The sequence below is a fragment of the Macaca fascicularis genome, chromosome 8, assembly GCF_037993035.2.
Source record: "Macaca fascicularis isolate 582-1 chromosome 8, T2T-MFA8v1.1".
NCBI lineage: Eukaryota > Metazoa > Chordata > Mammalia > Primates > Cercopithecidae > Macaca > Macaca fascicularis.
In genome coordinates this window covers 139528173-139554885 of record NC_088382.1, presented here as the reverse complement: position 1 = coordinate 139554885, position 26713 = coordinate 139528173, and the positions used below count along the sequence as shown (strand labels likewise).

Here is a 26713-nt window from a genome sequence, read left to right as displayed (position 1 = left end):
AGACAAAAACTAGACATTTTAGAAAAAGTGTATCTATGGTTATGGTCTATACAATAGTAATAATAATATCAACTTTTTTATAGAGTCCTTATCTGTCAGGGACAGTTTTAAGTGCTAGACATATTCTTACTTAATCCTCATAATAACCCAATTAGGTGGTAGGTATTACTATTATCCCCACTAGAGAGAGAGAAACTTGTCCAAGGGTGAGCCTCACAGTTTGGCTCCAGAACCTGTGCTTTATTTATACTAGTGCTACTTAAAAGAAACACTTTGCAAACCAGCACTGGTTCATAAACTGACTGTTCACACATAGTCTGTGAAGAATTGGAATTTGCATTTTGTAAGCTTTTAAAAATTAAAAAAAAATTCTTTTTTTCCTCTAGTAATTTCTACACAAGCATTGGATCGTGGTGGCTGGAAAATACTCTAGCAATTGCTTGTCATTGAAGAATGTGCTTTGGTTTTCTTTAAAAGGATTAGCTAATGAATGCACGTGTATGTATTTTAAATGTTTCAAGAATTGCAATTAATTGAACTTCTAGTTCTGATTATTATGGAAAAGCTTTTACTGTAATTACAACACTGTGGGGAAAGACAAGGTTTATCTCAAGAGCTTCTGCTTATACAGTCATGATTTTGAAAGCGGAGCAGATTACTGAAAGTCAAGGTATTGCATTGTAGGATTCACTTTGTGCTTTGTTTTTAAATGTATCAGTTTCTTTAACAGCAGTAGAGAACATTCTTGTTTTCTGTCACCATAACATGACACACAGATTAGGAATTCACTGAATCATTTTACCTGAACCACTCTTTAATATGCCTTCATTAGTTCATCCTATTGATTATCATATAGAATTGTTTGAAAAAAATGACTTACAAGAAAAGAAAGGCCCAGCCTGGGCAACCTAATAAGACTCTGTCTCTAAAGTAAAAATAAAGAAAGGCAAATTTTGAAAAACCCATCTTTGTTTTCATTCAAATGCACCTTCTCTGTTCCCAGTCCTCCCCTTCCCCCAACCTCAGAGTGCATCTCTGCATCTTTTGAGGTAATTATATGGCTTTTTTTCTTTTAATCTGTTAGTGTGGTGAAAACAGTAGGTATTCTGAACCAATCTTGCACTTCTCAGATAAGCCAAACTTGGTCATAATTTTTTTTTAAAAAATTTTGCGATTTCAGATCATTTCAGCATAGGACTGGGGTGGAGAGAGTGGTGAAGCAAGGTGAGAAGCTGGAAGGAATGGTCATTTCAGTGCTAGTGCAATTTGCAACTTCAGATAATTCTGGAGCGCATATATATATATTTAGCAGGATGTATAAATTCAACTATGTATTTGATCTTTTATGACCCCAGGATAAATTTGGACCGTGTATACACACACACACACACACACACACACACACACCTGTAAAGCTTTATTTTCCTTATTACCTCTGCTTGTATTTAACATTCCTTTAAAATTATATGTGTAAATTTTATAAGGGGTTTTGAACATATGGGGTAGATTAAATGAACACCAAAAACTCTTATCTTTCCTTTTAACTAGCATTTAATTTTACAGAGTTTGACCTTATAGAACCTCACTAACTTGTTTTCACATAACATATCTTAAACCTGTGGAATCTTTAGGTTAGCACGATTAAAGCACCTGCCATCAAAAATGCATTTTACAGTCTCTCCATGGCTGTATGTTCCAAAACTTAGCTGAGTTGAAGTATCAGAAAAGTTCCATTGTAGATGGTCAATAATCCGGGCAAGATGTTGACAGTAACCAGGAGATCCAGAAGTAAGAAGGTTCTATATAATGTCCTCAAAGCCTGGTGAGCCTCTTAATCTAGCTCTTGGCCTTTTAATTTAGCCCTTGTCTCAGGTTTTTCAATTATGCTGTTGTAGGTTTTGTTTGTTGGTTTTGTTTTTGTTTTTGTTTGTTTTTTTGCACACAACCAGAGCTGGCTAATTTTTGTATTTTTAGTAAGGACAGGGTTTCACCATATTGGTCAGGCTGATTTTGAACCCCTGACCTCGTGATTCACCCACCTTGGCCTCGCAAAGCGCTGGGATTACAGGTGTGAGCCACCACGCCTGGCCGTGGGTTATTTTTTTAAAGAATCATTTTTAATTTTACAATAAAAGAAGTTAGTGGAAAAGTAGTATTTGTTTTATAAGAAATCATATTTACCGAAAGGAATATTGTAATAAATATTGAACAAGATTGTTTCCTGAAAAGTAATTTTCTCCCTCTGTTCCCTTCCTCATTTCTGTCCCTTCCCCTTCTTTTCCTGATTCCTTACCCTTTAGTCATGACCTTGGACAAACTACTTTTAAAGCCTCTGATTGCTCATCAATGAAAAGGGTTTAATTTTAACCTATTAGATTGACAGACTTCAGTGAAATATATCATGCAGTTCAGTGTCTAAAACATAGGAAGTACTTAGAAAAAGGCAGCCGAGTAGAAAGGGACAATTTTAAAAGACTGTGCCTCACTTTATGCATTTATATTGAATTTCTGATCAAGGAAATTCAGATTTGATAGTTACTTCCTTGAAAATACATAAGGCCTTGATAGAAAATGGGAAGAACTAAGTTACACAATTGTGGAGAAAAAAATAGTTGGCCTCAGTAGTTAAAAAACCAATGGGAGAGAGGCCGGGCAACGTGGCTCATGCCTATAATTCCAGCGCTTTTGGAGACCAAGTAGGGAGAACGCCTTGAGGCCAGGAGTTCAAAGTTACAGTGAGCTATGGTTATACGACTGCATTCCAGCCTGGGCGACAGAGCGAGACCCTGTTTCTTTTGTTTGTTTTTAGAATTAGGTTCTTGCTTTGTCGCCCATGTTGGAGTGCAGTGGCACTCATAGCTCACTGTGGCCTTGAACTCTTGGACTTAAGCCATCCTCCTGTCTCAGCCACACATGTAGTATGTTACTAGACCTGGCTGTTCATTTTATTGTTTTTATGTATATGGGTCTTGCTCTGTTGTCTCGTCTGTTCTCAAACTCCTGGTCTCAAGTGATCCTCCCACCTCAGCCTCCTGAAGTGTTGGAATTACAGGCATGAGCCACTGCACCTGGCCCCTGTCTCTTAAAAAAAAAAAAGACACCACTTGTCAAGGATGCTGGGAAGTTGGCCAGTGCATCATTCTGATGGTAATGTTAATTAGAATGTATCTTTGGACAAGAAATTGGCACTAGGTATAGAGACCTTGATGTATCCTAAACATTTTTAAGTTATTTCAACAAAGATTTATGTTCATAGCTAAGATAATTATTCAAGGTGTTCACATGGCCCTCTGCCCAAGGGGTGCCACACCTGTGGGTATATCAGGCATGAGATAGACATGTCACATTTGAGAAGATTGTCTGGTGAATGGAGCGATTCTGGGCCTTCTGGCCACATCTTGGAGCCAGGAGTTCAAGGTTACAGCAAGTTGCCTGGTACATAAACCCATACTGGCACTTATGGCATGCCAGGACTCTGGAGAGCTCCCGTGAGGACACTCTGTCCGTGCAAGTGGTTACAGCATGGTCTTGTCCAGACTGAGCTCCAGACTCCAGGCATCCCCTGAGGTGATTCCTTTCGCTTACTTGCCCACCACTCCAGTCTGACAGAAACTGATCTGGTAGTCTCATTTGAGAAATTTGGGGCAAGGGTGCCTGGCACTGGCTTAGGTATGTTTTTGTGCCTTAATGTTCAGGGATTATATTTGTCAGTAGGCAAGAGTGTGACCCTTGCGTGCAGGGACATGTGTGTGCACAGCCAGGGTGTTTGCTTGCTGGGGTTCTTAAACCCCAACCCAGGCAGAGCTATATTGTGTAGTTGTTGAGGTTGTGTAATAAAGTAATAGTTCATAAACATTTTTATATTAGACTGGGATAACTTTTTCTAATCTCACAAAGTCTTTATGTGCTTATGGAAGTCTTGGGCATAGCATTGTTTATAAGAGCAAAAGGTTAGAAAAACCGGAATATCCAACGGTGAGAAAATGCTTGAAAAAATGTGGTATAACCATATGATGAGTTGGTATGTAAAGACTAAAAGTGGCATTTTGGCAAAGTTTTTAATCATGTGAAAATATTGCTCATGATATCAATGATAAAAAGCAGTACAAATACAAAGAAATGGTGTTAAATCATATAAAAATATACATAAAAGAAATTAGAATAAATTGTTAAAGCTTTGGTTGTGGGATTATAGGTAGTGGTGCTTGTTTCTTTCCACTTTATGTATTTTTTATAGTGAATATGTTTTACCCTTATAATAAAGGGGAAAATTAAGATTGTAAGAAATTTTTAGACTACAAAAATCAAGTCATGTTCTGAAAACCTGGCATTACCTAGGCAACCATTACTGGCAATTTACTTTTCCCTGGAGGTAATTTAAAAAAAAGGTTTAGAGATAATGAGAAATGTTGGTATTTCAGATCTTCTGGAGCATGGGTTTACAACAGAGATTAAGAATTTCTTGGCCAGGCATGGTCCAGGCTCATGCCTGTGATCCCAGAACTTTGGGAGGCTGAGATGGGAGGATTGTTTGAGGCTAGGAGTTCGAGACCAACCTGGTCAACATAGCAAGACCCCATCTCTATTTTATTTAGAAATGTTTTTTAAAAACTTTATAAAAAAGAATTTATTGATATTGTATTAATATTTAGTATTAATATTTGCACAATATTAAGATTTATATGTATCATATATGCCTTGATATTTGTTTTTATATAGAAAATGTAGTTCTAGGTATATCAAGGTGGGAGGCTCTTAATGTAACCATTGTACTTTCTTCTGATCAAACTGTTTTGTGATAGTAAGCATGGTGTAGGATGACATAGAGGAAGCCTCAGGCGTTTGAGTTCTGGTGCGTGTTAGACATGGTTTTCTTAAGAGTACTATACTTGAGATTTAGTGCCAGTAGAGAGATACACATTATTGTAATTTTAATATTAAATACAAAAGGTAATGACCATGTTGAGCAAAACTAGCAGTTCCATTAATCTACACACTTTGAGTTCATTTTTGCTCTTTTACAAAGGAAAAGGATGCATCGATAACCTAATTTAAATAAGTGGAAATCTGCATTTTACAAATAAAGCATGCTCAGATAACTTAATTTAAATAATTAGAAATACAACCCAAGTCTATCTCATTTCAGAACCAGTTCTCTAAACCATTTTACTATATTTGCTTTTTATTATTAGGGAGTATACATTTTTTTCATAATTTATTGTTTTGCCTCCCTGTTACAAATTATCACGTTATTTTTTTGTTGTCTTCATGTGATTTATATATACTCCCATGAACTATTTTAAGACATTTTGTTATCCTTTATCTTTAATTTTTACATGATTGATCTTTCCATTTAAAATTTCTTATAGTGCTTTATATTTTAGCATGTTATTCCTCCAAAGATAAGTAAGATTCTTTGTTCTATTTTCTGAGATTTAGTTTTGAGAAATTAAACTCGAATTCATGTGTAATGTATAGTTTGAGAAGGGTCTATCTTAGTTTTCTGTGGAGTTATTTCAACACCATTTAGTTATTTATTTATTTTTTGAATAGAGTCTCATTCTATCACCCAGGCTAGAGTGTAATGGCGTGATTTCAGCTCACTGCAGTCTCTGCCTCCCAGGTTCAGGCAATTCTTGTGCCTCAGCTTCCTGAGTAGCTGAGATTACAGGCATGCACCACCATGCCTAGTTGATTTTTGTATTTGTAGTAGACACAGAGCTTCGCCATGTTGACCAGGCTGGTCTCAAACTCCTGACCTTAGGTGATCCACCCACCTTGGCCTCCCAAAGTGCTGGGCTTATAGGCATGAGCCACTGCACAAGGCCAGCAGTGAGATTTATGTACCATCATATGAAATACTACAAAGCTATAGACATGGTTGACAGAATGGTCTGAAGTCATAACTCATGTCTTGCTGGAGGCAAGTACATTTTAGCACTTAACTTGAAGAATCTCTAGGGTTTGTAGATTTTAGGTGCCTGGATTGTCCAATTTAAATATTAGTTCATATTTACTACTTATGACCTGATACTTGATTTCTAAGGATGAATACAGTTACAAGTGTTTTATTGTGTCTTGATTTATTAATTAAAATTTTATTTTAGTAGATTAATAATTATTTATTGAATTAATAATTGAATTTTTCCTCATGGTTTTATGCAAAGTAGCCCTGTTTTTTCTGCTATTGTTTATAAAAGTGGTCAGTCAAGCCACTTGTTTTGTTTATTTCTGGGTGCCTGCAGTGGGCCTTAGGGAAGGAAGTTTTATCTTTGGCAGAAAAAGCAAAAAAGTGTTTATTCATTTCACTTCTGGTAATACTGATCCAAGGCAAGCTTTTGAGGAAAACTAGAGTGGTTAGGCTTTGAACGTGACTCCTGTTTGTGAACTAACTCATAGAGAAAAGTGAAAAATTGTAATCCCAGCACTTTGGGAGCCGAGGCAGGCAGATCACGATATCAGGAGATCGAGACCATCCTGGCTAACACGGTGAAACCCCGTCTCTACTACAAATACAAAAAATTAGCCAGGAATGGTGGCGGGCGCCTGTACTCCCAGCCACTTTGGAGGCTGAGACAGGAGAATGGTGTGAACCTGGGAGGCGGAGCTTACAGTGAGCTGAGATCGCGCCACTGCACTCCAGTCTGGGTGACAGAGCGAGACTCCGTCTCAAAATAAATAATTAATTAAATAAAATAATAAATTGTAGACAACGTGAAGTTCTACAGCAGAAGTCTCAAACTGATGGCTATTCCACGTATAGCCCTTAGACGGTTTCATTTGGCCTATTGAGTGTGTCTGACTTATTTCATTAGTTGCTCATGTCTAAAATCTGTTTCACATGGATATTGAGCTCTGGATCACCTGTATTTTTAGCATGGCATGTTGACAACAGTGGTACCATTTAGATAAACACACCTGTTTGTTTGCCTGGTTAACACTTACCTAAGATGGCCCCAGCCAGCCAACTCCATATACATTTTTGCAACCTCTCTTCTAGTGTCTTGAATATGAAGTAGTAGTAGATCTGACAATGCTCAGGCAACAGAATCTTCCGCCTTGAGTTAGTAGGAAATAGTAGGCACCAGGATTTTGGGTAGCGAGAGTTTGGGTGGAATATGGGGTGTGCAAGAAAGTGTAGTCTGAATTAAGAAGGAACATCCAGTGAGGTAGGATGAAAAGGGACTATGGTATCATGGAAATCAAGTGTATTGACCTAGTTTCACCCACAAAGCAGAAACTGAGACTGGTGCTTTCTTACAGGTAATCATTTGCATACCTGTTAGCAAGAAACAGAAGTTGAAGGACTGGAACAAGTGAACTAGGAAAGAGGGAACGCCAATCCAAGGGTGCGTTATTGAGCTGCTCACTTTTGTGAGCACCTGGGGCTTGATCCTGAGGAAGCTCTCTGAGAAAGCAATAAAGATATGCCGTTTGCTGGGAAGAAGGTGGTATTTATTTGCTAGATCCCATCTCATTGGTCAAGGGTTGCCCATGGTGTTAACACCTTCAAATTTTCATGTTTGTTTATGTCTCTGGATAACTGAAGAATTCCTGTAGACATCTATTGCAAAGCCCCAGAGCAGAAAGTGAACCATAGATAGTACAGTCAGGAGGAGGTACCTCAGCTAGAGTGAAAACATGAGGCTTTTTCCTGATAAGAGTGATCCATACCTTCTTCTCCAAGGGGTTAATGTCTTTATTTGCTTCTTATAACCTTATTTGCACAGTTATACTCATTCTGAAGATTCCATTTTACCTAAAATTATGTGTTTGAAATAGTAAAACCAAGCCTGGCATGGTGGCTCATGCCTGTAATTCCAGCACTTTGGGAGGCCAAAGCAGGAAACTCACTTGAGCACCAGGAATTGGAGATCATCCTGGACAAAATAGCGAGACCCTCTCTCTACAGAAATGAATGAATGAATGAATGAATGAATGAGTGAAGTAATAAAACCAATCCTAGAGAGGGCTTTGTGGTTCAGTTGAATTTTGCTAGATGTGTCGCTGGCAAATAATAGGTTATTGTCATGGAATAAGGATTTTAGTACCTTGAGTAAAACTGATTATTAATACATTGAAACTGAATGAACTTAAACTGTGATAAGAATATATAAATATGCCTCTTTTGATAGTTGTAGGCCCCTGCTCTAAGACTAAAGAAGAATTACTAACTTTCCTTTTCTTACCCTTTGCTTCATAAGCTATGATGAGATTTGTGTACTTGTCTTCGTACACTTTGTACTCTCTGAGTATATTGACAGTGACAACTGGGTTGTCTTAACCTATTGTTGTTTTCAGGGCTTAATATGATGCCTTACTCTAAATAGGTCCTCCATAAGTGGTGGTTGAGTTAATCCAAGGAAGTAAATATATGTGTGTATGTATAAAATGTGCATGTGCATGATGGCATTTGTGAACTTCAAAGTTAACTGTAATAAAAACTTGTTTTAAAATATAATAATATTTTAGACTGTCTTCCTTTTTTTTTCTTTCTTTAAACAGATAGAAGGACAAGGACAGAATCACCAGCACTGGCTGAAGGTAAATATGTCTTTGGGGGAAATGATTATTCAAATGTATGATTTCAATAAAAGCTTATATTAACTACATATAATTTAAGGGAAATGTTCTATACACAATATTGAGGTAATAAAAATGTTGTTAGGAAATATCGATTGGTTAGTTTTTGACTTAGAGTAGGACCTGGTGGGGAAAATGTAAATTAATTAGAACTTTTTTTTAACAGCTTTCTTTCAGTAGGAGAGGTATGTGTTTTCCTTTGAATTAAGTCATTTTAGCTATCACCAGTATAGTTGATAAAGAAAGTTCTAAGCCATAATTTTAGTAGTTTAAAGTATATGTATGTACATATATATTTTTTTTCATTGAAAACAGAAGGGAAGACACTTTACACATAATCTTAAGAATTCTATCCATTATTAGTTTTGGTCCTTTTTTAAAAAAAATTTTTTTAGAAGCAAAGAATCGTTACCATAAAAGGTAGTTGCTGTTAAAGGGTCCTGAGTACTTAAACATTTGTAATTCTGCAATTGTTTTAATTATAACAAGTTATTAAGTATTGACAACGTAATTTTTTTTACAGACAGAGTTTGTGTTCTTAAGCGAAAATGACTGGCTTAAAATCCCTTTCCGTGTTCTTCTTAGTTATAAACAGAGTATATTTTTTCAAAACTAGCTCATCAGGCCAGTCGTGGTGGCTCACCTGAGCCTGGGGTGTCCAGGTTGCAGTGAGCCATGATTGCATCACTGCACTGTAACCTGGGCAACAGAGCCAGACCCTGTCTCAAAAAACAAAAACAAGGGTGGGCACGGTGGCTCAAGCCCGTAATCCCAGCACTTTGGGAGACCAAGGTGGATGGATTACCTACCTGAGGCCAGGAGTTAAGAGACCAGCCTGGCCCACAGCCTGGGCAACACAGTGAGACTCTGTGTCAGAAAACAAAAACAATAAAAACAAAAAAATCCAGCCCATCATTTTGTTAGAGCTAGTACAACAGTTACTACTATGACAGTCCTTCAGAATTGTTATCACCTTGCTTACTCTGTATTTTACAGATCAGAGGTTCTTAATGAGTATTTTTTGTGCCAAGGACCTCTTTGGCAATCTTATGAAGCCTATGAATCCTGCCTCAGAATAATGATTCTAATAATGATACATGATTGTATGACATAAACTACATAGGATTAAGAAGGAAACATTACATTGAAAAGCCATTAACAAATAGTAATATGTGTGCTTCTTACATTAATATGTGTGTTTCTCATGTTAGAGAATAAGCATTAGGAGTAAATATACTGTATATCATAATTTTAAGTAGATGTTGTATGCAAAAATTGTAATATGAAAATACCCATGGTTTCTATTAATGACAAATTCATAGGTTTTCTAATACTACTGTGGTTTGTTACTTATATTCTTGATCGAAGGAATTGTTAATTTTTGTATAGAGTTTAGTGAAAAGGTTCCCATCCATATTCACAGATCCCTGAATTCTCTATGGACCCCCATATTAAGAACCTCAGTTAGTGAAAATTCAGCTAGACCTTTCTGCATCATACTTCAGTAAGTGTAGCTTTTCATGTTCTATATAACTAATCTTAAAGAAGTAGTCACAGGCTGGGCATGGTGGCTCATGCCTGTAATCCTAGCACTTTGGGAGGCCTAGGCAGGTGGATTGAGGTCAGGAGTTTGAGACCAGTCTGGCCAACATGATGAAACCCTGTGTCTACTCAAAATACAAAAATCAGCCAGGTATGGTAGCACCTGCCTGTTATCCCTGCTACTCAGGAGGCTGAGGCACGAGAATCACTTGAACCGGGAAGGTTGCAGTGAGTGAAGATCTCACCACTGACTCCAGCCGAGGTGACAGAGCTAGACTCTGTCTCTCAAAAGAAAAAAAAAAAAAAAAGTATCCTAATGGTGTAGGCTAGAAGTTTGTGAAATAGCTTTGAAGAAGCTTCTATTTGCTGGTCCATAATAACAGAAACAACAAATTTTGTGGAGAAAGGGAGTAGAAAATAAATGTTGAGCCTTGGCGAGTGCCTGCCTTCAAAGAACATGAAGTAAGTATGTAAAAAACAAATATCAGGGCTGGGCGCGTGGCGGCACATGCCTGTAATTCCAGCACTTTGGGAGGCCGAGGTGGGTGGATCACTAGAGGCCAGGAGTTCGAGACTAGCCTGGCCCACATGGTGAAATCCCATCTCTACTAAAAATACAAAAATTAGCCAGGCATAGTGTGCGCACCTGTAATCCCAGCTACCCAGGAGGCTGAAGCACAAGAACCACTTGAGCCCGGGAGGCAGAGGTTGCCATGAGCTTAGATCATGCCACTGCACTCCAGCCCAGGCGATAGAGTGGGACCTTGTCTCAAAAAAACCGTCTTCCCAAAGCCCAAATATCAGTATGAGACACCAAAATTTTAAGAAGAGAAATGCCATCATTGCCATAGGAAGGATACAAATAGTAGTGCTCTGATAATTGTGTTCTGAAAACAAGAAAAAGGTAGAGACTTACAGAAAGTCACCAACTGTTTTGCAGTTCCATCAGTAGTATAAGCTGTATGGTGGTAAGTGTCAGCCTGATCTAGAAAGAGGCTGGAATGATGTCCCTGAATCCCAGTGTTTGCCCAGCAGCTGACAGCTGACTACAAATTGAATGGCAGGTCTGTTGAAGTTTGATTAATGGCAACAACAGCATTAACAATCATTTTAAAGGGGACATAGTGGGGAACCTGATTTTTGTTTTTGTTTCCTTCATTGTGGTGGTACTTGATTCTTTTGATGTGATCTGGCCCTGATGCCGTGTTTTAAAGAGATTCTCAAAAGCTGCACTGCCAGAGTCAGTGGATTAAGCCCCACATTTTTACTCATTTGCTGCTTTGTCCAAGTCAATAAGTTTCTCTAGTCTTTATTTCCCTTCTTTCATAAAATTAGGGAGTTCAGCTCATTCAAGTCATTTCACAAACCCTTTAGTCTGGGCTCAGATTTTCTATCCTTTGTCATCCCCTTTCTCCATTTCTTTTCTCCGTTTTTTCTCCCAGCAACTTTAGACATGTGGTAGTGAAAGTCTTCAGAATCAAAATGGAGTTACTAATGTTAAGGAAACCCAGGGAAGCTGTGTGCAGAGCCAGGGAAGGCTGTGAAGAGTGTTCTCACACTCATATGCCTGATAATGAAAGAGACTACAAAAACCATATCCTTACACAAAGGCCATCACCACCTTGCACAAAATAATACTTCTGCAAGGACATCTGCCCAGCATCCGCCTGTTCAACCTCCAACTAGTGTCACCCATGTTATTGATCTTTGTAGCTAAGGATATTTATTTCAAAACTATTATATAACCCTTGTTTTTCCTTTGAAACCTTTGTCTTCCTTTACCTCCCTAAATATGTATGGCATAGTTTACTATGTCATGCATATTCCTATTGCAATGCTCTGTTCTGAAATAAACTTTTCTTTGTTTTACTCTCTTTCTGTTATTTAGGTTGACAGTAAAAATTCAAAGTGGTTTAGTGATTTGGACTTTGATTTATATAAACATTTCCTTTTTATGTGCTTTGTGAAACTAAAAGCTGTAATAATTAATGGCATACTTAATTCAAAAAATTTGCATAAGCATATATTGTATTTGGTCCTAATAATGACCTCAACATTTCATTTACAATTAGCTTATTCCACAGTATTAAGAAAACATAGGTTTCTTCCTATTTTGTATAAATCAGCCTTTAGAATAAAATGAACCAGCTTTTACAAAATTATTTACAAAGGTATCTGGCCTTGTCATTTGTCATTTGAAAATAATTATGGGACCTGCTTTTTAAATTTACCAAGTGGGATCTCTTTCTGCTGTAAAATTTTACTTCTTTCTGAAGTAAAATTGTATTTTAAAAAAATGATATAATGAAAGGCCAGTCACAGTTGTTCATGCCTGTAATCCCAACACTTTGGAGGCAGAGGTGGATAGATCGATCACCTGAGGTGTCAGGAGTTCGAGATCAGCCTGGTCAACATGGCAAAACTCGGTCTCTATTAAAAATACAAAAATTAGCCAGGCGTGGTGGCACATGCCTGTAATCGCAGCTACTCAGGAGGCTGAGGCACGAGAATCACTTGATTTGGGAGGCAGAGGTTGCAGTGAGCCGAGATCGTGCCACTGCACTCCAGCCTGGGGGACAGAGTGAGACTCCAAAAAAAAAAAAAAGGCAAAGCAAAAATGTATATATTCAGTTATAATTACCACCTCCTTGGCAACATCAGAATGTAAATGAATGACCTCTGCTGGACTCTTTTTAGCACTGTAAGAGATACTGATTTATTAATGTAGAAAATTATTCAAGTACATATCTTTAAAATTCTATTACTAAGAGAAGAAAAATATGTTTTTGTATTCTGTTTGGTTATGATAAGCCTGGAGGAGATACATTTAAGATAATGATTTTAATTTTAGTTCCGTTAAATTAAGTTGAAGAACCAGGAAAACATTTGTGCCCTTCTGTAATTTCACTTGCATTCAATTCCGTTAGTGTACAAGGCTAGAACAGAAAGACCTGACAAATTGTAGAAAACTATTTAAGAACATTTCTTAACATCTGTCTTTTCCTGATAAGCATACTTTTTTCTTTTTAAAATTTATTTTACTTTTAGCTTCTGTGTCCAACCAGCCATAACATACTGCTTTTCTTAAAAACGTTTTTTTCCAGTGAAATTTTTTTCCTAACTTAGAAGTTTTAGTACTAATTTCTTTTAGGAACACTTGAAATTTTTCTTAATTGTTTTTGGATGAATTGTATGTGCCACAGTAAGCGTTCATTTATTGACCTAACCTTAGCACTAACGTCATGCAAAGCCCTCTGTGGGGGGTACTTTGGAAACAGAAGTTAAGATCACACTCAGGGAAAAAAGTTTCCACTGCCCTTGGTTCTTTAGCCTATAATGTTTAACAAGGTATTTGTGATGAGTATTCCGTTAAAAAAAAAAAAAAAAACTTTAAAAAAAGTTTTAGATGGGGACCAGGCACAGTGGCTCATGCCTGTAATTCCAGCACCTCGGGAGGCCGAGGCGGGTGGATCACCTGGTAAGGAGCTCAAGACCAGCCTGGTCAATATAGAGAAAACACATCTCTACTAAAAATTCAAAAATCACCTGGGCGTGGTGGCAAATGCCTATAATTCCAGCTGCTTGGGAGGCTGAGGCAGGAGAATCACTTGAACCCAGGAGGCAGACGTTGCAGTGAGCCAAGATTGTGCCACTGCATTGCAGCCTGGGCGACAAGAGCAAAACTCTGTCTCAAAAAATACAAATTTAGATGGAGTTTCGCTATGTTGCCCAGGCTGGTCTTGAACTCCTGGGCTCAAGCAATCCTCACCCACCTTAGCCTCCCAAAGCGCTGGGATTATAGGCATTAGCCACCCACCATGCCTGTCCCTACCTAGAAAATCACTTCTGAACTCTACTTAGAGGCTAAATTCTTGGTTGACATTACTAGATAGGAGATGTCTTGTTTGTAACTTTGCAAATGTGAACATACATGATCTGATGGGTAACTTTTCTTTTGACCTCATTTGTCTGTTGTTTTAAGATACTTCATATATTTAATGGTTTGTTAAATAGCACAGGGATTGTGTTCAGTTTATTTCTAGGAGGCCAAAGAGAATTTAAACCAAGGAGGAGAAGTTAACAAATGGGTGAATTTCAGTTTAATACAAGGATTGTATGGTTTTCGAGGTTAGAATTCATGTCTTAATTGTGCTTATTCAGTCATTGGCTTAAGTTTCTACAAATTTTTCTAAAAATTGACCAAAGTCTAAAATTTAAGTCATGCAGAGTATTTAAGCAATGGTGAGATGGCTACTTCGTGTGGATATGTTGTAGAATAGATTCATACTAAGGTTAAATAGTCAAGGGTGAGTCTTCCATTTGACTGTGAACTGTCCCTTCCTGGTCTGAGATTCTCTTGTTTATTGGGAATGGGATATAAAGCCATTCTGCCTGTTGTCTTTCGCTCTTCACAGTGGCTGTAGTGTTGAGAAGAGCCCCTAGTCAATCCCAGAAATTAAGGGATACTTAACTTCAGAGAATACCTTCTTTTAACTCAAATTATGAGAGAAAGCAGAACAATTTTTAAGAATCTCTAATCTATTTCAGTCATAGTGAGGTGACTAGGAATGACACTTTACTTCTATATGCCAAATTCTGGCAGATTTCCTTTCGATTGTAGGCCTCCTGTTTCCTGCACTTTCTCCTTTTCCTGTGAAATCTCCGAGGAGAAGAAAGAATGATGGACAGTTTATCCTTTCACTGCCACAGGGCCTGTTTCCTTGGCAGTCGGTCCTTAAGTTCCTTGCTCTTTTGCTGCTGTTTGGTGACTGAAAGAGGCACCAGAGACTCTCACTCTGGGGAGGTGGGTGGCATGTTTATAAGTAATGGATGAGAATGTCTCTGTAGCCCTTAGTTATTCTCTGTGCAAAAACAGAAAACTAAAATTGCTGCTTCTGAAGATGACTGTTGGTCATCAAGATTTTTAAGGATTTGTGCTCACATTGTGATAATGCATAAGAACATGAGAAACACCATTGGAGATTAGTTCAGAGGTGGTAAAGAGTATTGTGGGAAAATATCATTGCTGCCTAGGCTAGCTTTAATGTTTTAGCAATAAACCTTTGCCTGTTAACCTTGTCCTTGATTTTCTTGATGTTTATAGAGCTTATATTTGAATTATCCCTTCGTAGGTAAGACCAAGGGATTATGAACTTACTCCCTAATTTATTAAGTTACACTTTGTTTCATTTGACTTAAACCTACTCTATGGGATGCCCTTAGTTCACGTAATTTCTTTTTGGATAAATAAGCTGCTTTTTACTTGAATTGTTCATTATTCATTAATTTGACAAATATATATTGAATACCGGCTGTGTGATGGAATGTCTGTTAGAGGCTAGAGTTTAAAAAATGAAACAGATGTAGACTTCTTAAATGTTTGGAAGAACTTTCCTATAAAACTCATTGAATAACTGACACATTGTATCGTTTATAAATGGTCCCAAATAATAGAAAAAGTCTATGTATAAAAATAGGCTTGACAGCAAAACCAGACAGGAACAGAGAAGAAAACTACCGGTCAGTCTTACAAAATAATCCAAGGTGAAATGTTAGCAAAACCAAATCTAGGAATATATTTTTTTAAATGACCAGATAAACCAGGCACAGTGGCTCACGCCTGTAATTGTAGCACCTTGGGAGGCTGAGGTAGGAGGTTTGCTTGAGCCTAGGAGTTCAAGACCAGCCTGGGCAACAGAGCAAGACCCTGTTTCAAATTTTATTTATTCACCCTCATTCATTTATTCATAAATAAATAACCAACCAAGTAGACTTGATCTCAGGAATGCAAGAATGGTTTAGCAATAGAAAATGAATTTATGTAATCTGTCATATTCATAGATTAAATGACAAAATGATTGAAATTATAGAGATGGCAATTATATATTTAATGCAAAATCAAATCAAAATCCCATCAGAATTTTTTGTAGAATTTGACAATCACATGAGTGAATAAAAGGGCAAGAATAAGGCAATTTTGAAGAATTTTTATTTAAACAGTACGCACAGACCATGAAGATGAAAAACTGGGCTGTTACGAAAACACCATAAAGAAAGTTAAGATATGTTAGAGCCTAGGAGAAAGTATCTGCCTTGTATATAAGCATTAAAAGGTTGATATCCAAGATTTCTAAAGCTGCCAGGTGTGATGGCTCATGCCTGTAATGCCAACACTTTAGGAGGCCAGGGTCGGGGAGGATTGCTTAAGGCCATGAATTTGAGACCAGCCTGGGCAACACAATGAGATCCTGTCTCCACGAAAAAAACAAACAGCAACAATATTCCCCCCACGCCCCTCCCCCCACACAAATTAGCCGAGCGTGATGACACGGGCATGTAGTCCCAGCCACTCAGGAGGCAGAGGTGGGAGGATGGATTGAGCCAGGGTGGTCGAGATCGCAGTGAGCCATGAGCACACCACCATGCTCCAGCCTGGGCGACAAAGCAAGACCCTATCTCAAAATAATAATAATAATAAATATATATATATATATTTTTCCCTAAAACTCAGTTTGAAAAAAGAGTGGTATGACAGTTGAAGTTAAGTTAGGAAAACTTACCACTCTGGATATTTCAAACAATTTAATATAGAAGATTGGTTACAAAGATACTAGAAAAGCTGGAAGAGCAAAAGGAACAAGGGAGAGAACAGAGTAGCAAAAATAAAATAAGAAATTGTGATACTGCTTTTGCCAGAGACAAGCTGCTGCCACCACTAGGCTTGAACCTACAGGCTGCACCCGTCCCTAATTAGGGTATTGGATACTATTCACACTGTTCCTACAACAACTACTAGCCTGTTCTAATCAGTAACTTCTCTCTTCCTCCTGTCTTCTCGCCCTCCAGTGCCTCCTGTTGACATAATCTAACAGGAGCCCAGCTGGCAAAGATGTCTGGGAAATGTCATTTGAATTCTCAGCCCCAGCAGTGCAGAAAGGTAGGAGTGGGGCTGAGAAACAACAGAAAAATAAAGACCATAGGTGGCAGAGGAAATGCATATACACTTCACAGATGGCCCATAAACATATAATACAAAAAGGTGCATATGTTTACTGATAAATGACAAATTTAAACATCAGAGACATTTCAGACTCCAAAAATTAAACTTGAGGTTTTGGAGGACAGGAAATTGGAACTCTTTCTACCTGTGGAACAGAATTGATGGATGTACTTGGGAGAGCAATTTAGCACCATGTAAAGTTACGGTTGCCTTTTCATTTTCAGATAGCTGTCCTATAGGACTCTTGTACATGAGCTTAAGTATATATAGTGTGTGTATGGAGGTGTAAAGCATAACTGTTAATATTTAAAAGTGGAAAACAATCTCATCATTCAGTAGAGGAGTGAATAAACTGGTTTCTTTGAATAATCGAATAGTATGTAATAGCTAAAATGAATGAATATTAATAATTTTTAAAAACCATTGAGTGAGAAAATCGAGTTTTCAAAGAATATGCATAGTATATCATATATGCAAATTGAAAAGCAGAACAATACTGTATTGTTTATGATGAATATATAACTTTGGAGTAAAAAAATCTTAAAATATGTTTGGCAGGAAAACCATGCTGGAAAAAAAAAAGACCTAGTGTGATGACTCATGCCTATAATCCCAACACTTGGAGAGTCTGAGGTGGAAGGATCGGTTAAGGCCAGGAGTTCAAGACCAGCCTGTGCAAATAGGGAGAATCCATCTCTATCTAATAATTTTTTTTAAAAAAGATACTAATTATCTTCAGTGAGAGAGGAGGAGAGGGGAGGAAAGTTGATTGAAAGAGGTTGGGAGGTCAACTGCACACATAGAAAAGTAGCCCATCTAAAGCAACTATTGCCAAATCGTTACAGCTTTAATCTGGGTGACAAGACTGTGAATAGTGTTTTGTTATTTTGTGTTTTTTTTTTTTTTTGTATTTTATGTTGGAATTACTTCCTAATTTAAATAAATAGCAAACAAGAAAGAATTAAGAATCAGCCCCTCTGGGAAGCTTTTATTTACTTTACCAAAACTGGGTTAGGTATTCCATTTTCTGTGTATTCAGAATGCCCTTTGCTCGTTTCTTTATGAAAGTATACCCACACTTGCTTGTCTGGTCTCTTCCACTTGTCTGTGAATTCCTCAGCACCAGATATTCAATATTCATCACAGCCATTGGCAGACAGGTGCTAAGTAAACGTTGTTTGATTTAGAACAACTACTACCACTGATACTGTAAAAGCTACATATATGGAAGTATCTGAGGCTTTATAATGAAACATTTAAAAAAACTGATCATCCATGTATTGTAGCATGTGTGTTAGAAAGAGGTAGGCACCTGAATTCCATTCTGAGCTTTTTTCTTGGGCATCTTTCAGTGAGACATACGTGTTCTCTCAGCATCAATGGCTTTACATTTTTGAACATTTAAAATTACTGATTCATACAAGAGTGTGCATACTTCATTTGTAAATTGTGAAGCCTAAAAATAAGACTCCCATGAATCCACCACTAATTGAGGAACTAGAATAATTCTCAGGTCTTTAAAGTTGCCCAATCCTATGATCATCTCCCCCTATAAATAACTAGTATCTTTAATATGGTGTTTGATTTAATGGTATTATATTGTGTACAGTTTTCCGATAGCATTATAATTCACTTATTCATTTTTATTGCATGTAGCTGCAGTTAATTTGTTTGCACAGTATTACAGTTCATTGTGTGAATATTGCACATGAACTTCAGAAGGAATATCAGACTGATTTCCCAAACTTGTCATAGTAGTTTACACTTCCACCTGATTGTGCCCATTGCTCTTGCATTTTACATCAGCCTAGTATGATTTTGAAATATATAATGAAACTTTTCTAAAATATTTCCATTTCTAGTCATTGAAACTATTGACGTATATTTATTTTACAGCATGATGTATAAAGAAAGCCATAGTTAAAAGCAGAACGCTACTCCACACACACACACAAAAATAACAATTTTGGTAATTAAATGTGACAGTGGACTTGTGTGACTAGGCTTTTCTTTTGAGTTGTTGACATGAAATAAAATTTATTTTGCATTCATAGATTTTAAAATAATGTATGCAAAATGAATTCAGAATACTGTATTTGTCTAATGATAACGTATTTTCAAGAGAAACTATCATAGTAAGTCCTTACAAAATAGGTCATTTTGAGTTGTGGTTTTGCATGTTTCCATCATATTCCATTCCAGAAACTTCTGTATTACTTGCCTTGAGCCTTTGTAGTAGCCCTTCTACATACTTTTTGTCTGTGCTTGATGCAAGCCATTGTAACAGGATGTGTTTCTGTGCTTTCATGGTCTAAATATGTGGCTCTGACAGTAATTTGCATTGGTGATCAAATTCTTCTTTTTCCTATCTCCTGTTATACAGAAGATTTTTTAACTTTTAATGCCTGGAATCATGGAAGAATGGCAGTAATCTTTGAATCAGACTCAAAGATACCATGACAATCTGATCTAATACTATTTTATTGTGTTTCACTTCCATGTAAGGAACAGTATTAGTCTCCTAATTTATTATATCCATTGCACATGGCCCAACAGAAATAGGTAGAATAAGATTTTTCATTCTATAATATGAAGTCTAAGTGTATCCATCCACTAGATGTCAGCATTAGGCAAGATGCAGTGGAATGGATATAGAATAATAGCCAGAAGCTCAGTAAGAGATTTAGTCTAACAAGTAAACTGACTTGCATAAAGTCACACATCTTATGATAGGAGTAGAAATCAAGCCTCCCAATTTTTATTCCTTTGTTATATCACATTTCTTTAAGTCAAGTGACTTAACTGCATGTAATTTAGTAGCCAAAATTAAAATATATGGATCTTAACATTTGCTAGGGCTTCATGGGGAGATTTTAGTACTACTGTGTTGATATTAACACTGGCACCCAGGAATACCTGAATCCTGTTGTACTGATCTCTCTGTCTCTTTCTTTACATTTCACAAAAGATGGAGAATCAAAGGATCACTTTATTAATAGCTAAACTAGTACTTGATAGCAGTGAGTTAGATAGTGTTAGTAAGGTTAAGGATTAAGCTGTTCTGTAGAACTTCCCTGATATCAAATTCCAACCAGGAAAGCAGAAATCATTTTAAAATGAGGAATTTTAATATATGTATTTAGTTCACAAGTGTTGGAAACCTGAGCCAAAAGAGACTGCTGAGGTAACTTAGATATTAATAGAAACCACAAGAAACAGCAATTACTTTTAGGGCTCAGGGAACAAAAGAGAAGAGATAGATTTGGGAGAATTTAGGAGCTTGAAGGAAGAACCCCATAGGCCTGGAGTCTCAGACCTTTGAAGGGGGCCACATTATGCACTGCTGCTGGGAGTTCCACAAGAAGCTAGAGCTTGGAGCCCTAGCTATCTTACCGCTGGAAGAAACTATGACGGGACTTCAAAGGTCCCTTTTGTTTTTCTTCTTCCCACCTTTTCATTCCTTTTGGTGACATTTGCTTGTTTCCTGTCTCCTCTCCTCTCCTCCCTTCTCCTCTTTTCTCCTCCCTTCTTCTCTCCTCTCCTCTTCATTTTTTTCTTTTTTTATTTTATCTTTTTTGGGACAGTCTCACTCTGTTGCAGCGTGTAGAGTGCAGTGGTGTAATCTTGACTCACTGCAACCTCCGCCTCCTGCATTCAAAAGATTCTCATGCCACAGCCTCCCTAGTAGCTGGGACTACAGGTATGTGCCACCACGCCTGGATAATTTTTGTATTTTTAGTAGAGATGGAGTTTTGCCATATTGGCCAGGCTGGTCTCAAACTCCTGACCTCAAGTAATCTCATCACCTCGGCCTCCCAAAGTACTGGGATTACAGGCGTGAGCGACCGCGCCTGGCCTGCTTTCAAGTGATGGTACAGTTTCTTAGAATCAGTTCAGTAAGCAGACTTTGGGCAATATTTGATGAGGGTGGTGCCTTGAATATTTTCAGAAGTGTTACTGGGATTATTGATATGATTTATATCTAAAAAACAGTGTACATACCTTAATTTATAAATACTTTATTGATAAAAATGCTGACAATTACCTGAGCCGTCATTCAGCGAGTCTTAACGTTTTTGCTGGTGGAGGGTCTTGCCTGGATGTTAATGGCTGCAGACTGATCAAGGTAGTAGTTGCTGAAGGTTGGGTGGCTGTGCAATTTCTTAAAATAAGACAACAATGAAGTTTGCCACATCAGTTGACTCTTCCAGGAAAGATTTCTCTGTAGCATGTGATACTGTTGGGTAACATTTCAACCACAATACAACTTTCAAAATTGGAGGCAGTACTTTCAGACCTTGCCAGTGCTTATCAGCTGTGTTGATGTAATACTCATTTTAACAGTCTAAACAACATCTTCAGAGTAGATTTCATCTCAAGAAACCATTTTTGGCTGGGCCTAATGGCTCGCGCCTGTAATCCTAGCACTTTGGGAGGCCGAGGTGGGTGGATTGCCTGAGCTCAGGAGTTTGAGACCAGCCTGGGCAACATGGTGAAACCCCATCTCTACAAAAATACAGAAAATCAGCTAGCTGTGGTGGCTTGCACCTGTAGTCTCAGCTACTCAGTACGTTTAGGCACGAGAATTACTTGAACCCGGGAGCTAAGGTTGCAGTGAGCCAAGATCGTGCCACTGCACTCCAGCCTGGGTGACAAAGTGAAACTCTGTCTCAGAAAAAAAAAAGGAAAGAAACCATTTTCTTTGCTTACCCATAAGAAGCAACTCCTCATCCACTCAAATTTTTATCATAAGATTGCAGCAATTCAGTCACATCTTAAAGGCCCTTCTAAGATGAACTTCTACGCTAGTTTCTTGGTATTTCCACTAGTTTCTTGGTATTTCCACCACATGTGCCATTCCTTTCTCCACTGAAGTCTTGAATCCCCCTCACAGTCATCCTTGAGAGTTAGAAGCAACTTCTTTAAAACTCCTGTTGATATTTGACCCCTTCCCATGAATCACAAAGGTTCTTAATGGTGTCTAGAATGGCGAATCCTTTCCAGAAGGCTTTCAGTTTCCTTTCTCAGATCCGTCAGAAGAATCCATATCTGTGACAGGTTTAACTTTAAGAAATGTGTTTCTTAAATAATAAGACTTAAGAGTCAGAATTACTCTGTGATCCATCAGCTGCAGAGTGCATATTGTGTTAGCAGCATGAAAACAACATTAATCTCCTTATACATCTCCATTAGAGTTCTTGGGTGAGTAGGTGCATTGTCAGTGAGCAGTAATTCGTTGAAATGAGTATTTTTTTCTGAGGAGTAGGTCTCAATAGTGGGCTTAGAATATTGTGTGCACTATGCTGTAAACAGATGTGCTGTCATCTAGGCTTTGTTGTTCCATTTAGAGACTGCAGGCAGAGTGGATGTAGTATAATTCTTAAGGGTCCTAGGATTTTGTTTTTATTTTTATTTTGAGACGGAATCTCGCTCTGTTGCCCATGGAATGCAGTGGTGTGATCTTGGCTCACTGCAACCTCTGCCTCGCAGTTGAAGCAGTTCTCCTGCCTCAGCTTCCCGAGTAGCTGGGATTACAGGTGCCTGCCATCCTGCCCAGCTAATTTTTGTATTTTTAGTAGATATGGGGTTTCACCATGTTGGCCAGGCTGGTCTCAAACTCCTGACCTCAGGTGATCTGCCCACCTCGGCCTCCCAAAGTGCTGGGATTACAGGCGTGAGCCACTGTGTGCGGCCTCTCTGTCTGTTTTTAACCATGTATTTTTTCAGCTAATACTTATGAATACCAACTACATCCCAGGCATTGTTCTAAGTGCTCAGGATAGAGAGTGTACAAAACAAAACCCCTGCCTAGTCAGAGAAAGACAAAGTAAATAGATAAGAGTAATAGGAATGTGTGTTAGATGGTACAAACCATCAGTTTGGGAAGGGGATAGAGAGGAGGATGGAAGGGGCATTTATAGATGGGTAGGTAGCTCAAGGATTCTCTCTGAAGAGGTGAGGCCTTACTGAGCAGCAGAAACTGCAAACAGGCTTTTGTGGTTAGATGTGCATGTGTGCAGTAGAGAGTGAAGGGATATGAGGCCAGAGTGTGTCAGGGGCAGATGATGTAAGATTTTGTAGGACCCCTGTAGTAGTTTGTTCTCACATTGCTATAAAGAACTACCTGAGACCGGGTAATTTCTAAAGAAAAGAGGTTTGATTGGCTCATGGTTCTGCAAGCTGTATAGAAAGCATGGCTGGGGAGGTCTCAGGAAACTTTGAATGGCGGAAGGCAAAGAGGAAGGCAGCACGTCTTACATGGCCAGAGCAGGAGGAAGAGAGATGGGGAGGTGCCCCACCCTTTAAAAGAACCAGACCTCATTAGAACTCACTATCACAACAGCAGCAAGCGGGGGAAGTCCACTCCCATGATCCAGTCTCCTCCCAGCAGGCTCCTTCTCCAGCACTAGAGATTATAACTCGACATGAGATTTGGGCAGGGACGCAAATTCAAACCATATCATTCTGTTCCTGGCTCCTCCCAAATCTCATGACCTTCTCACATTACAAAATATAATCAGCCCTTCTCAGTAGTCCCCCAACTCTTAACTCATTTCAGCATTAACTCAGAAGTCCACAGTCCAAAGTCTCACCTGAGGTGAGACAAGGCCCTTCCACCTATGAGTCTTTAAAATCAAAATGAAGTTAGTTACTTCCAAGATACAATGAGGGTACAGGCATTGTTTAAATACTCCCCTTCCAAAAGGGAGGAATAGGCCAAAACAAAGGGGCTTTAAGCCTCATGCACATCTGAAACCTAGCAGGGCAGTTGTTCAATCTTAAAGCTCCAGAATAATCTCCTTTGATTCCATGTGTCACATCCAGGCCACACTGATGTAAGGGGTGGGCTCCTAAGGCCTTGTACAGCTCTGCCCCTCTTGCTCTGCAGGGCTCACCTCCCATGGCTGCTCTCAAGGGCTGGCATTGAGTGTCTGTGGCTTTTCCAGGTGCATGGTTCGAGCTGTTGTTGGATCTACCATTCTGGGGTCTGGAGCACGGGTGGCCCCCTCCTCGCAACTATGGTAGGCAGTGCTTTGGTGAGGACTCCAACCCTACATTTCCCCAGTGCACTGCCCTAGGAGACGTTCTCCATGAGGACTCTGCCCCTGCAGTGTACTTCTGCCTGAACATCCAGGCATGTCCATACATCCTCTGAAATCTAGGCAGAGACTCCCAAGCCTCAACACTTCTTGCTGTCTGCGCACCTGCAGGCCTGACACCCGTGGAAGCTGCCAAGGCTTATGGCTTGTACCTGCCTGAACAGCAGCTTGAGACATAATCTAGGACCCTTTTAGCCATGGCTGGAACTGGAGTGGCTGGGATGTAGGGAGCAGTGTCCCCAGGGCAGCCAGGCCCTGGGCCTGGCCTGTGAAACCATTCTACCTGCCTAGACCTCTGAGTCTGTGATGGCGGGGGGGGGGGGGGGGGGGGGGGGGGGGGGGGGCTGCCACAAAGGTCTCTGAGATGCCTTCGAGGCATTTTTCCCCATTGTCTTTGATTTGTCACTGAATTTGGGTGGAGACACAAATTTGAATCATATCAACCTGGTAAGGGATTTGGATTTTATTCTGAGTGTGTTAGTGAGTCATTGCATGGCTTTGAGTAGAGAAAGGATGATTTATATGTTTAAAAGAGTGCTTTGCCTCTTATATGTGGAAGAGATTATAGGAGGAGGCTGGGGTGGAAACAGGGAGACCAGCAACCCTGGCAAGAAGTGAGGGTGGCAAGAAGTAGGGAGGTGTGGCAGTTGGGGAGGTGAGACGTGCTGCCCTTTAAGCTAATGATAAAAGTGTGTTGAGGAGGATGAGGGGAGTGTCAGGGCAGATGCTCATGACAGGCAAGGTAAGGTGTGAGGGCAGAGTATTGACATTGGAATTAGCAACATGGAAGTTACCTGATGGCCTTCCCATCCCACCAAAACCTGATGCAGTTTTGGTGGTGTGGGATGGGGATAAAAGCCACATTGCAAGGGGTTTAACAGAGAATGAAAGGAGAGAAATAAAAGAAGCTGAGTGTTAGACTATTCCTTTTGAGGAATTTTGCTGCAAAGAGAAGCAAGGGAATAGGATGGGAGCTGGTGAGGGAAATAGAATCAAGGTACATTTCTGTTTAAGATGGAAGAAATAAATGTATGTATGCCAAACAGAAGGGTACTGAAAAGAAAAACAAGTAGGAAGGAAACTCAAGACAATATATTGTTCAGAATGTCAAATTTTGAAGAAAGTGTTTTCAGGAAGGCGTGGGTGATTAACTGGGTCAAGAGCTGCTAGTTCAGTAAGTTGAAGTGTGAGAATTGTCCTTTAGATTTAGCCAAATGCAAGTTTTGGCGACCTTGACAGGGACAGCTTTATTGTAGTGGGCATAAAAGCCAAACTGGAATGAGTTGAAAGAATAGAAGTTTGAAAAGTGGAAAGAAACAGCTATCAACAGTTCATTTGACAAGTCTTTCTATAAAGAGGACAAGAAAGATGATGTTGTAGTAGAGGGAACATGAAGTCCTTGAGGAGACAAAGGCAAGTGGGAGTAGTGCCCCAGAGGAAAGGTTGTCCTTCAGGAAACAGGTACAGAGGGTGGGTGTATGGTTACTAGAGAGGGTCGTAGAAAAGATAGATGCTTCTGTGTGTTGTGTGTGAAAAATACAGTGAGGTCATTTCCTGCAAGTGAGAATGGAGGATGGGTTGTTGGGGTTTTGTGGTTTTCTTCTTCTTCTTCTTCTTCTTCTTTTTTTTTTTTTTTTTTTTTTTTTGAAGAGATCATGAGGAAGGTAAGCATTTTTTAAATGTATGGAATAATCACCTGGGAAAGTGGGAGAGGAGATTGAGTGAGGTAGCAAACTGAGGGTGCACTTCAGGTTGGTAATATGTTAAAAGCAACAGCTTTCAACAACAGGCAGTTTTGCCTCCCAGGGGACATTTGACAATGTCTGGAGGCATTATTGGTTGTCACAGCTGAGAGCAGGGGTGATAAGAGGTATCTAGTGGGCAGAGGCCCAGAATATTGCTAAACAAACCTACAAGGCACTAGACAGTCCCTCAAAGAATAGTACAGTTAAAATGTTAGTATTGCTGAGTTTAAGAAACCCTGATTTAAAGTGAAGCTGGTCAGTGTGTTTGTTACTTTTCTTTCCTCCCCCTCCATCTCACTGGCCACTCACAAATCTTTAATACGTTTATAAGCTGGATGTGAGGAAAACTGACACTAAACAATTAAGACAAAATCAGATTGTGATAAATATGCTTAAGAAATAAATTGGGTGAAGCAGTAGGTAGAAGATTATCACTGGTAGAAGCTGCAGCTGGTGCAACTCCTTTGAAGAGGTTGGCAGAGAAAAGCCTCTTCAAAGAGAAACCTTTTGAGATGAGCCCTGAAGGATGGAAAGAAGCCAGTCATGGGAAAATCTTTAGGACTAGCATTCTAGGAAGAGGAGACAAAATTAAAAAGTACCTTGAGGAGGAAAAAGTAAGTGAAGTAATAACATCTCTTAGGAAGTTTCTGGAAAGATAGAGGAAGTATTATAGTAATGGTAGGGTGTAGTTGTTTCTATTGGCTATTATTCTGTAAGGAAACTTCTTTTCAAATGTTTTATGG

At 38.9% G+C, this 26713-nt stretch overlaps 1 protein-coding gene across 50 annotated transcripts in view; it reads left to right on the top strand.

The window, feature by feature from the left end:
- CYRIB (CYFIP related Rac1 interactor B) overlaps positions 1-26713 on the top strand; it is a 175930-nt gene that overhangs the window by 104437 nt on the left and 44780 nt on the right. For 30 of the 50 annotated variants that reach the window (XM_073999452.1, XM_015455173.4, XM_073999445.1 and 27 more), the window contains 2 exons: positions 7264-7349; positions 8506-8544. The gene's annotated coding sequence lies outside the window, so the exon portion shown is untranslated. Of the gene's footprint in view, positions 1-7263; positions 7350-8505; positions 8545-10006; positions 10088-26713 lie in introns of all 50 variants that reach the window. The other 20 variants (XM_073999458.1, XM_015455180.4, XM_073999447.1 and 17 more) reach the window with 3 other exon arrangements.